General features: G+C 36.9%; 1 pseudogene; it reads left to right on the top strand.

Moving 5' to 3' along the window:
* Positions 1 to 1,639: 1,639 nt before the first annotated feature.
* On the top strand, positions 1,640 to 5,944 carry LOC149181500 (uncharacterized; annotated as a pseudogene).
* Positions 5,945 to 12,435: the final 6,491 nt, after the last annotated feature.

The following is a 12,435-nucleotide window of genomic DNA, read 5'->3' as shown; positions in this document are numbered from 1 at the left end:
CTAGAAAACGATAATTATCTTTTTGTCTTCAATAATTTTTATAATAAAATGAATAAGAATTATTTCTCATGAGCTTCATATTGAAATTGGGGGTTGGTCAATTTCCCAAATATTGTTCATCTTATATTCAATTCAATTTAATTTTTTAAATATTTGCCACTCTCAACATTCTTAACCTTTTAAATTAGCAAAACTATGATGATTTATTTCTTTTTGAAAACAAAAATAAAATGTTATTAATTTTAATTAATTTCTTACCATTTTAAGGTCCACAACTACATAGTTCTTGAACATTAATCACCATCATTATTTTTCATTATATGTGATATTAAATATTAGAAATTTAATAATTATGATGATAGAGAAATATTTACTTTCTAATTTTTTTATTTAAATTGATTGTGTTTAATAATTACAAAACATTTTAAGGTCGTGGAGGCGGCGTAGTGGTAAAGTCGGCCTCGTCATGACGGACCGGTCTTGTGTTCGATCCCGAGCAAGGTCGTAGCTCGTCGTGCGAGTAGTTAGTCTAAACCGGGCCAAGCCCACTACCTTTTCCCCGGATGCGGGTGACACCATGGTCGAAGGCGGGGAGCCACATGGAGGCCATGTGTGGCCTCATGCCTGAGACAGGCATTCAATGCAATCCGTCGCCGAAGATTATAAGCGTGGGTACTGGGACGGCATTTCAATGCATTGTCCGGGGTTCAGGTGCATTCTCAGAGCGCAGTTATGGCTTGTAGAATTCGAGGAAACGCTGAGGAGGTTAAAAATGGTGAGGGGGTGGATCGCATTATGTTGGTTCGAGCTCAGAAACTGGAGCCTGGTTCATGGATTAGGAAGTGTGCATCTGTTGTGTTTATGGTTCGCGGAGCAACTGCTCACGCCATTCCTCTGTTAAGTGACTACGGCTTCCAGTGGGAAAAAGCGGGTGGCGGGCGCTTCAGTCTCCCCAATTCCTCCCTTTCTGGTCAGTTCTTCCCTCCGGTTATCTATGGGAAAATGGTTAGGCCACGACAGCGCCTTCTCAGCCGTCGAGGCAGTAGCCGAGGCGGGTCTTCACGCTCCTCCGAGGCATCACCCCAATCACGCTGTTGTCGATGCCTCTGCCATAGAGTTGCAGAAGCCCATCCTATTCAAGCGAGCCAATTCTTGGACTCTAGTAGCCCAGAACTGGACTCGGCGCCTTTACCTGCGTTTGGCACGACTGTCTTCTCTTTCAGTAGCTCCCAGGAGAATTCCCACATCAACGCCCATGTCTCGGTCCTTTTCCTTGAGGAACCGAAGGAGGAGAGCGAGGATCACCCCAGCAAGAAGAAGCACCAGGCAGGAAGCTCAAGGGACGTCGAGGGATCGCCAGAGGCTGCTCCAGAACGGGCTGTTAGTCCACCTCCGTCTCAGGCAGCGCCTTCTCCAGCGGAGGACAAGAAAGAACCGGACCCTCTCCCTGAAGACTATGGCTGGTACCCAATTATCGAGGAGGAGCCGGACGATTAGCCGTCCTCTTGCTCAGCATCGCTGCTCAGGTTCACCCATGTTATGCTATGTCTGCTTAGGCCTACTGTTTGTTTTTGCTGTTTATGTTTGGTTCAAAAGTAATCTTGTTGAATGGTTTTTGAAGCCCCTGCGTGGGTTCCTAATGAAGGTCTCCTTTTTCCTTTTTGAGCCCCTGCGTGGGTTGTCAATTCTGGCTCTGATAACACTTCTATGGTTTAAAGCCCCTGCGCGGGCGGTTTGTCTCAGTTGCGGTGCCCCTGCGTGGGCTGCTCTTTCTGGTAACTTCCAGTCCAAAGTGCCATCCATGGCCTTGGGCAGTATGACTCAATGACTGTAATTGTTTTCCTGTTCATGTATATAATAGAATAGCATAGTATTAACGAGAAAAAAAAAATAATTACAAAACATTTTAATTAAGCATAATGGTTAATCATTATAGCTATTAATTATAACTTTGAGTTGTTAACCATATGTAATTTGAGTATTTTAAAAGTGTTTTAAAACACTACATCGATTCAAAAATACAATTTAAACCATATAAAAAAATTATATAACTTCTAGCACAATAATCAAAACTTAAAATGTTTAGAAAATGATTATGATATTATATTATATAATAGGAAATACATCAAAACATAAAAATATTATATTAAAATAATCTTTATTAAGATATTTTTGAAATTTATAAAAAAATCAAAATTGATTTTTTTCATTTCATCATAAAATTACATTTAATTTTATTAAGATAATTGGTTTTTTTATGATATAATTTTTCCTCACTTGTCACTGTAGCAGATTCGTCCACTAACGAATATGCTTTTTTTTATACACGTGTCAAATATTGTGAGCTTATGCTTCTGAGCCCAGCATACTGGCTATCCATTGTCGTATTCTCTTGCATGGCCACACGTATATTTCCCTTGAAGTGCGTGGATTCTAAAGACCAGCTCGAAGCGAACCTCGTTGTCGAACGACTCATCTGCATGGGCAGCACCAGTATCGCCTAGGGTTTGAGAAAAGGCGCGAAGGTACTTGAAGATCGTCGCCAACTGAACCCTGTGACCAGCATCATGTTGCTCTCTGATTGGCCAGACACTTAAAGTCTCAGTTCTCCTGGATTGGTTTTGTTTCCTATCTATGAACGGAGGCCGAATGCCAGACAAAGCATGCGGCATGGCCAAGTACAAATGTCAGTCCATGCCTTCACCTTCGGAGTTGACAACGACGCAGCGACCATGCACCGCGTTTCTGAAGACTCAGGAGGCACATTTTTGTTCATTCAGACCGCAGACCTCGCGCAAGACGCTTTCACTGAGTGTGTCGGCGGCCTGATGAGTGTCGTTGTACAGAACGTCAATGTAATCGTTTTGGCTTGCGCAGGAATGAAGCTGAAAAGCTTCCATGCTGGAAGCTACGACACCTGCGTTGCCGAGGACGGAAGCCAAGGGACTATAAATGTCGGTGATCTCTACGCCGAAGAAGAGAGAAATATACTTGGAGAACTCAAGTTTCCAGCGGTAAATTCTGCATCTAACCCTGTGAATTTAATCTCCGTCCTTTGTTTGTACAAAGATCCCGTCTCCCAGCAAAATTTCAAATCAAAAGATCACTTTTGCGTCTGGAGAGCTGCGACGAAGTTCCGGTAGCTCGAAATTTGGAAGTGGAAAAGCAAAGGACCTGTCTCAGAACTGCTCAAGCCATAGATAAAGCGAAAATGCTTGTCGATCATGGAGAAATGACGGGTGCACGGAGGGTTCTCCAGAACGCCAATTTTGAATTGCAACAGACTTGAACTGGAGACCTCTCGCTTTCTCTTGCACTCGAAGAAGAAATTACAGAGATTCAAGCGACGATGACAAACAAGCAAACCTACGAGAGGTCTGGCGCGGGCATTTGTGCTTTCATCTCAGAGCTCCCATTTTCGACAGAGAGCCACAACACGAGGCGAAATCTTTGAGAGTTACAGCATGGAATACCAGACGCCATCCATGGCGAACATGGTTCTCTGTTCCCAAACCTTCTCGGTAACTGCATCATCAAACCCTAGTTCGAATTCTACCGTGAGTTCGAGTTCCAGTTCGATCTGTGCTCGGTGAACGTCTGAGAAACTCAGCGAATTCGATCCATGAGAAAATCATGTTCTAAGGATAGCGATTTGAATGGTAGATTTTGAGGTATAAAATTTAAGTTAGTCTTTTGTTGCGTTTTTAACCTCTGAAAATCTAGATAATCGCAAGGATAGGAAGTCCTAAAACGTGTAGCTTTTCCTCGTCAAAATGTAGATATTTTGGAATTGTCTATCATTTTTTACGAATTAATGTGCAAAGAAATTTATAAAATGGTTTTCATTACTGTTGTGTTATAAAATGGTTTTCATTATTTAGTTTATGTAATTAATCAGTTCTTTCTTAATCCACATAGGTAACTATATCCATTCGGTTATGGCTTTGTCTTCTATGGCTAACACGAATAGAAATATATTTTTTTACTTGAAATTTGTTAGAATTAATGGAGAATTGTTGTTACGTAGTTGTGAATTTTACTTTCTATAGTTATTCGGTTCTTATTCCCCTGCGATATGATTTGTTGTCTGTAACAAATTGTATCTATTTAATATTGAAGATTAATGTGAACCGCAAAATATGGTGATCAGCACCTGTGAGCTCCTCTTATTTTTGGTTTTTTATTTCATGTCTTCCCTGTGCAACTCTTGACATGGTATCGGAGCCGCACGGCTGTTGATCCTGTATGTTGAGTGAAGGGTGCGACTGAGGGGAAATTGTCGTGTAGTTTGGGTGGAAAAACACGACAATCGCATTGTAGCACTTCCTACTGGATTAAATTTAAAAACTAGGCACGAGTCTGGGTGGGACGTCGTGACTCCGTCCTGAATAGCTGCGAAGACCTTCGCGACTCCATGGATAAGGGTGCCGATCGTGGAAACAAAAAAAAGGGCTACGTGTTCGTGATGATTGTGGAATAGCCTGTGTGGGAGGCCACTCGGAGAAAGACCGCGTGGGTGCGTGCTTGAGGAGGCTGCGTGCGTGTCCATGTGGGAGAGTTGTTAATCTGAGAAGGAGGTTGCTTGGTTTGGAAAGCTTGCTGCGTGAAAAAGATGCATTTTTTTTCGTTGTTTGCTGCATCTTTAGCCGTGGAAGAAGCCGACTGCTTGTGAAACTGGTGAGGACTACCACAGAGGCCGCGTGGAGGAGTCGACCGCCAAGGGATTGGTGTGGATTGCTGAGTGTTGTCCAAGCGAGATTGTCCTGCGTGGTGAGCTGAGAGCCTTGGAAAAGGCTGCGTGGCAGCGTGTTTCTGTTGCAGCTGTTAGAGGAGAAAATCGTGGCATGCTTGAGCTGTGGTGAAGTTGACGTCCACGTGCAGGAGATTGTCATCCTCGGTGCAGCGTGAGATCCTCATCCATCTGGTGAGAGGGCATGAGAACTAAATGTTCGTTGCTACGTTGAATTAATGTGATCTGCCATTTTTTAATATCTGTTGAGGTGGCCCCTTGCAACAAGAAGTTTGAATAATTATCGCTCAGATAATTTAAGTTTTTTAATTAAGTTTTTTTCCTAAATCTTTAATTAAAAATATGGAGTTTCTTTAAATTGAAGAGCTCTGCATTATTTTTGAAGGGATTATTACCTGATATAAGGGGGGCGGTTTAAAAAAAAAAAAAAAGGAATTTGGGGTCAGTTTTTTTTTTTAAAGAAGATTTGGGTTTGTTTAATTTATTGAAGTTTTTTATTCATTCAAAATGAATAATCAAATTGTGGAAGCTTATCTCAATGATAGAAATAAGCTTGATGGTTCCAATTACACCAATTGGAAGTTTAAGCTCCAGACTCTGCTTGAGGGACAGAATGCCTATGGCATTGCTATCGGTGATGAGGTCAAGCCAACTACTGCAACTGGTGGATCGAATACAACAATTCAAGACTGGGAGAAAAGGGAGATGAAGGCAAAGGTTCTCCTAAAGTTATCAGTCAAATATTGCATCATCCCTCACATTCGGGAGTGCAAGACAACGAATGATATATGGACGATTCTCAAAGAAATGTATGAGATCAAGAACACCAGTCGAACTTTGTACCTCAGGAAGAAGATTCTCTCCATCAAGATGGAGGAGAATGAGTTTGTTTCTTCATTCATATCCCAGATAAAGGAGGTTAAATATAAACTAACTGATATCGGTTAGATTGTGGCAAATGATGATCTGGTGACGATTACCATGAACGACATGACAGATGATTATCATATGTTTAGAACGAGATTGAATGCAAGAGAAAAGCCTCCAGACATTAAAGAGCTTACTGGGATCTTGCTACAAGAAGAAGAAAGGAGGTTGTCCCTCAAACCTCAAAATCCAGATCTTGCATTAATGACCAAGTTCAAGCCAAAGGGGAGAGCAGTAGCTGATCACAGGAAAGGCAACGTATCATGAAAAACATCACCACAAGGTATGACCGCGCATAAACATGACTCGGCTCCTAAATGTTTTTATTGTGGTAAGATAGGCCATATTGCTAAATTTTTCCATAAGAAAAAGGCAGATGGGGAGAGGTACAAGTAGAGAAGACATGCAGGTCATCTGGCTGATGCAGATCAGAACCAGGATGTCAGATTATTTATGGTTGAAACTATACTAGCCACTGAGGAGGATGAATCAGATATTTGGTTTGTAGATTCTCGAGCCTCCTCGCATATGACAGGTAAAAAGTAATGGTTCAGAAATTTTAGAGAATCTAACGCTAGAGTAAAAGTATGCCTTGGAGATGGTAGAGGGTACGAGATCAAGGGACATGGAGATGTCCTTGTCACTCTACCTGATGGAAACATCAAGAATATATCTGATGTGTGGTATGTACATGGTATTAAGAAGACCCTGATTTCTATATCAAAGATTATAGATCAGGATCTCAAGGTATAATTCTTTAAATCTTATTGTATCATTAAAGACTTTTTGGACCAGATGAAGCCTATTGCTACAGGTGTTCGTATAAAAGAACTCTACAAACTAGATGTGAAGAGTACACCACCGCAAGAATTGATGTCATCGGATAAGTTTGTTGAAAACTTGTTGCATCAACGACTTGGGCACATCAATTTTAGTGATCTTTTATTGTTGCAGAACAAAGGCATGGTGAATGGTCTTCCTGTTTTGAAAAAGTTGCATATTGATTGTGAAGCATGTGCATTCGGTAAACAACATAGAGATGAATTTCCTTCTGTTAAAGATAGGAAACAGAGTGATACACTCGAACTTGTACACATTGATTTATGTGGGCCTATGCATACAAGATCATTAGGTGGTGCCTACTATTTTCTAATCTTTGTTGATGATTTTACAAGATTCACATGGGTGTATTTTCTTAGACTGAAGAGTCATGCCTTTAAGTATTTCAAACAGTTCAGGAACATGATTGAAAAGCAGACATAAAATTTCATTAGGTTTCTTCGATTAGATCAAGGTGGAGAATTCAAGAAAGGTGATTTCATCAAATACTACAAAGAGCATGGGATACAACAACAGTTTACAACACCTTACACTCCTCAGTAGAATGGAGTAGCTGAGAGGAAAAACAGAACACTGGTGGAGTGTGCTCGCAGTATATTGAAAGGTAAGAATCTAACTAATGGCTTTTGGGCAGAAGCTGTCAATACTGTGGTGTATTTGAAGAATAGGAGTCCCACTAAAAGTCTTGACTATAAAACTCCTTTTGAAGCGTTGTTTGGCTTCAAGCCTGTAGTAAGCCATCTTACAGTGTTTGGTTGTAAAGCTTTTGCACATGTTCCCAAACAAAACAGGAAGAAGTTAGATTCAAAGGTCATTAAATGTACCTTCATTGGATACTGCAGTGACTGTAAGGCTTATGAGTTGTTTGATCCTTCTACTCACAAGGTTTTTGTTAGTAGAGACGTAGTATTCCATGAACAGGTTGATGATGGAAACCCTGTTCAAAATAATGAAGAATGACATGTACCCTTACTTTCAGATGAGGATGTTGAAACAGGGATTAGTCAACAACAACAACAACATCAATAGCAGCAACAGTAGCAAGATAAAGAGGAGGAAATTGACTTTAGTCGAGAAAGAGAAGAATAGAGAAAAATAGTTGACACCCCACCACTTAGGAGATCTAACAGGCTGAAAAAATTACCAGCTCAGTATAGGGATTGTGCGCTCATGACTGGTATGTTAAACATTCCAGAACCTTCTAATTTTCATGAAGCTAGTAAGAGTTGTGAATGGAAGGAAGCAATGAAGGAGGAATATGAATCTATTATTAAGAATAATACTTGGGATCTAGTAAAGATTCCTCATGGTAAACAACCCATAGGTTGCAGATGGTTATTTAAGTTGAAATTTAAAGCAGATGGGTCTATTGATAAGTATAAAGCGAGATTGGTTGCAAAGGGGTATTCCCAGAAAGAAGGTATTGACTTTGAGGAAACATTTGCCCCTGTTGCAAAATTAAATACTATTAGATTGATTATTGCTTTAGCCACTAAGCATCATTGGAAAATACATCAATTAGATGTTAAATATTCTTTCTTAAATGGTGATTTAAAAGAAGAAGTATACTTAATGCAGCCTGAGGGGTTTGTTAAGAAGGGAGAAGAGCATTTAGTCTGTAGACTAAAGAAAGCTTTATATGGTTTAAAACAGGCTCCTAGATCCTGTTATGACAAAATTGATTCATTTTTCCTCATGCATGGTTATAAATGGAGCAAAAATGATCCTAATTTGTATACTGTGTTTAATTATACGGGGCAGATAGTGTTGATTTCTTTATATGTAGATGATCTAATCATGACAAGGAGTGTAGACAAACTCATTGAAGAAATCAAGCAGCAGTTATCACAGAAATTTGAGATGAAGGACCTTGGAGAAATGCATTACTATTTGGGTCTAGAAGTTTGGAGAGATTCAAGCCAAACTTTCTTGTCCCAGGGTAAGTATGCTAAGAGTTTGTTGACTAAATTTAAAATGGATGAGTGCAAGGCTGCATTTGTGCCTTTACAGTAGAACAACAAACTTCAGGTGAATGATGGTTCGAAATATGCAGATGCAACATTGTATAGACAGTTGGTTGGTAGTCTTATCTATTTGACTACAACGAGACCAGATCTAGCTTATGCAGTGAGTGTTTTGAGTCAGTTCATGACTCAACCTCATGAGAACCATTGGATTGCAGTGAAAGGAGTACTGAGGTATCTGCAAGGAACTTCAGACTTTGGTATTTTGTATTCTGATTCATTTGATGTTAGCTTGACAGGTTATACAGACTCTGATTGGGCAGGAAATTTAGATGATAGAAGATCAATTACAGGTTACGCCTTTAGCATTGGATCCAGGGTCATCTCTTGGTGTAACAAGAAGCAGCATACTGTAGCCTTATCCTCAGCAGAAGCATAATATCAAGCTATGTGTGCAACAACATGTGAGGCAATTTGGTTGTGCAGACTTCTCCAAGATGCAGGAGAAGAATAGACAGAAGCTACGGTTATCAATTGCGATAATCAAAGTTCCATCAAACTGGCTTACAATCCTGTGTTTCATAAAAACACTAAGCACATAGACACTCAATTTCATTTTGTTAGGGAAAAGGTGCAGTCCAAAGAGATTTGTGTTGAATATTGTAATTCTTGTGATAATATGGCTGATATATTTACTAAGCCTCTGGGAAGACTGAAGTTTGAATTGTTTAGGGACATATTAGGTGTGTTTAAGAACCCTTTCTCCATTAAGGGGGAGTGTTAGAATTAATGGAGAATTGTTGTTAAGTAGAACTGTGAATTTTACTTTCTATAGTTATTTGGTTCCTATTCTCCTAGGATATGATTTGGTGCCCCTAACAAATTGTATCTATTTAATATCGAAGATTAATGTGAACCGTGGGTGGCATTTTTCTTGAGGTAGCTCCTGGTGATCCGCACCTGTGAGCTTCTCTTGTTTTTGGTTTGTCATTTCATGTCTTCCCTGTGCAACTCTTGACCAAATTTGCGAGTATAAGTAGCAAGACCGATTCTGATAGATCTAGTTTTTCACAACAAATATTTCTCCATGTGAATAATATGCAAAGATCTGTCTTGTTCAGGGATCTATGCTCTCTTAAATATTGGGATGATGTGAAGGAGATTATTCAACTGACACTCCAAGTTATGGAAGATAATTTTCTCGATTTGAAAAACCATAAAATGTTCTGTCAAAATGAAATGGGTGAGAAATTCGTAATGAAGATTTGTAAATCAATCATAGTTTTCATATTTAACTTGTTATATATATATATATATATATATATATATATATATATATATATATATATATATATATATATATAAAATAAGATGTCATATCACACGACTAGGACGTAAGGGTATATATTTTCAAAGATGTCATATCATAGGTTTATGATGGAAAGTCTATATTTGGATTTATTTTGTATGGCTGGAGTATTTATTCTCTCTTATAAATTTTTGTCATTGTGAACATGTGTTTTATTTGATAGAATTTGTGAATCTTTTTCCCTCAACTTGCAACAAAAACCAGTGCAGTCCATGTTGAAAAACTGTAAAATGTTCTGTCGAAAGGAAATGGGTGAGAAATTTGTAATGAAGATTTGTAAATCAATCATAGTTTTCCTATTTAACTTGTTCAATATATATATTCGAAGATGTCATATCATAGGACTAGGATGTAAGGGGTATATATTTTCAAAGATGTCATATCATATGTTTATGATGGAACGTGTATATTTGGATTTATTTTGTATGGATGGAGTATTTATTCTCCCCTATAAAGTTTTGTCACTATGAACATGTGTTTCATTTCACAGAATTTGTGAATTTTTCCCCTTTAAATAAATAAAGTTTTTAGTAACGTTTATACAGGGACATTTTGTGGTGTTAATAACATTTTATTAAAATTATTAATTATAAAAATTATATTTTTATTAAATAATAAAATGAAATATATATATATATATATAGACACATGCCATTTTTTTTTTATGGTGGAGAGAAATAATTATCATTTTAGTCATCTAGACAAGGGACATGATGAGTTTTGTGCAATGGCTTCAATCTTTGTTATTAGGCCTAAACAATTCCTTCTACACTCAATAAAGAGTTGATGTGTAACAGTTTAAATAATATATACATATACATATATATATATATATATATATATATATATATATATATATATATATATATATATATATAACATTGACATATTCTCCCCTTTCATATAGGATAATTGGAAATTAAATCATTAATAAAGTAAATACTTAATTCTTTTAATGATTAGCATAGAGTTGATGTTTTAAAAAAATCATTATCCATTTCAAATAAAATATTTTGACATTAATATTATATATAAAGAGAGAGTTGACACTTACATTCAAAAAGAAATTCGAGGTCAACTTTAAATAAAATATTCTTATATCAACTTGATCTCTCTTTATAAAGAATTATTAAAGTAAAATGATATTTATAAAAAGAGATGTATACTTTTTTTTAAATGATAAATATGTAATTGACATATTATAGTTTAAAATAACTATTTTAATGTCAATATTATATATATATATATATATATATATATATATATATATATGCTAATTTACATTATTTCCTTAAACATTTCCTTTCATTAAAATCAAGTTAAGAAAAAATTAAAAGAGATGCTACATTATTTCCTAACCATTTCCTTTTATTCGCCTCCCATCACTTTGATGTATAATTAATTTCAATTTCAATTTCAATTTCAATTTAAAGTGAAAAACTATATAAAAAATGATTGGATGCAAATAAAAGAGAGTGGTTGGGAAATAATGTAGCTTCTCTTTACTTTTTTCCTTACTTGGTTTTAATGAAAGGGAATGATTAGGGAAATGATGTAGCACAAAATCAAAGTAGTTTTAGTTTTATTTCTATTTTTTTAGTTGGTGTGCAATATTTAATATATGTTTTTTATTTGTTTAAATTAGAATTAGAATTAGAATTGCATCAATCTACATATACTAGTGATATTGATGATAATTAACATTTACAAAGGTTTAAATTGATTTAATCATATATATATATATATATATATATATATATATATCAAATTTAATGTGAAATTTTATTCCAAAAATTTTTGCTATCGATATTTTTATCTAACTTCAAGGTCATTGAACTCGAATTCGAAATCGAACAAGGTGACATAGGATGCAACAAACACACGTCAAGTTTAGGAGAGCTTGGGGCTATTCCTCCTCCTTCCGACAACAATGGCTTCCAGTTCCTCAAAAGACATGGCTTTGCCTATGCTATAGAGGATAATGTTTAGGGTAGACCCTTTTCCTAGAAGATTTCCACCAAAAGAACATGCTATGGACTATTTTAATGTGAAACCATTCCCTATACAAGAACTAATTATGGATAAGATCTCTAAATTTATTATACGCAAAACTTTGAACTTTACCAAATGTTGTGTTGAAAGTGCCTAAATCTAATAATATTTCAACTATATATAGTTTTTAGGTCTTTTTGAGGCAAGAGCATGCCATACTTTGCATATTTGAAACCTATTCAAGTTTTGGTGGATGAAGATTATTGGATCCAGATCCAAGGAATGGAGTTATGGCTCTAGAGAGAGTATTAATGGTGCAGAAATTAATTCCATTAATGCCATCTTAACCCTATAGAGAACATTAAACTAGTCCTTTTCTCGTTGCTAAATTGCTCTAGCATCAGTATGTCGGTTGAATTGAAGGTTTTTTGTGAATTGCACAAGGGGTATGGGTGGTTCTAATTAGTGGGGAATAGGGATGGAAACCAAAATTTTCCAAGCTATATGCCCATTAATGCATGGGGGTTTTATATGCCCACCATTAGATTTTGACAATTTGGATTGCTTAAATGAGTTCTTTATGTTCTTATCTA

This window comes from Pinus tabuliformis, chromosome 3_2 (assembly GCF_031772625.1).
Source record: "Pinus tabuliformis cultivar Carrire ecotype Pingquan chromosome 3_2, CPIR1, whole genome shotgun sequence".
NCBI classification, from domain to species: domain Eukaryota; kingdom Viridiplantae; phylum Streptophyta; class Pinopsida; order Pinales; family Pinaceae; genus Pinus; species Pinus tabuliformis.
The sequence above is the reverse complement of the archived record's forward strand: the minus strand, read 5'-3'. Positions and strand labels throughout refer to the sequence as shown.